Genomic DNA, 1,028 nt, shown 5'->3' with positions numbered 1-1,028 from the left:
ATTGCAAATGTCACGTAGCTGTAAAAAAGGTTTTGTCCAAAGATAAAAGCATCTCTAGGAGCAGAATTTTGGCTGAGTGCTATAGTACCATCTTGTTTAGTGGCGAATAACAAACAAATTAGTGTGTCATTATCCTCCCTGCCAAAATAAAGCCATTAACGATCCAGATCACACATCTAAACCCTTTCCAATAGAGCTGCAAAGAGTCAGATGAGAAGTTTTCAGTCAATCCTCTCAGCTTTGCTCAACCATCTCAGGCCAGAAACACAGTCTATGCAAGCTGAAATCAAGTTTGCGTAGCTAAAGCATTTACAATCCTGCATAGAGCCTGTTTCAGGCCTCAAACACGTTTATATCAGGAACGGCCAAAAATCTGCCCTGTACACCGACAATTTGTGCTTTATGTAATAAATTCAGTCAGTAGCGAAGCTTTCACAATAAAACGATTTTCTGAAATAAAGACTTTTCACAGGTACCATCATGCGTTAAAAAAAGAAATGCCTCATGACAACTTATTTTTTATTTATTATTGCCTGTTTTGATTTTCTGTGGATCTACTAGTGAGTCCATATGGCTGAACTGAAACAGGTGGTTATGAAATGGACGGCCATTTGATCGTTTAAACGGATACGTTTGGAATAACATACTAGCATACTGCAGTACACACTATTTTGTGTAGAAATGTCTCAACTTTTGACTCGAATAATGAGTTAAAAAGGAGATGTTAATAATGATAGATTATATTAGATCACACTAGAAATCGAAGGTCAAGATGAGTGCATTGCATTGTGGGATATAGTACCTAGTGCAGTGTACTCTTATGTTAAGTTGTGGTCCCATTTGCGAAATTTCAGCATGGATTTGTCAGTGAAAACTCACCGAACAACAGCGGTAAATGTGACTGCATGTTTTGGCAAATGTTACAGATAAAGAACATTTGCACACCCTACACATACAGTACATACTGCAGAAATAGTATGGGTAGTATGCTAGTATGCTGTTACGAACACATCCCACGCAATTCCTGC

This window comes from Sinocyclocheilus anshuiensis, unplaced genomic scaffold (assembly GCF_001515605.1).
Source record: "Sinocyclocheilus anshuiensis isolate Anshui unplaced genomic scaffold, SAMN03320099.WGS_v1.1 scaffold68, whole genome shotgun sequence".
In the NCBI taxonomy this organism is placed as follows: Eukaryota; Metazoa; Chordata; class Actinopteri; order Cypriniformes; family Cyprinidae; genus Sinocyclocheilus; species Sinocyclocheilus anshuiensis.
The sequence above is the reverse complement of the archived record's forward strand: the minus strand, read 5'-3'. Positions refer to the sequence as shown.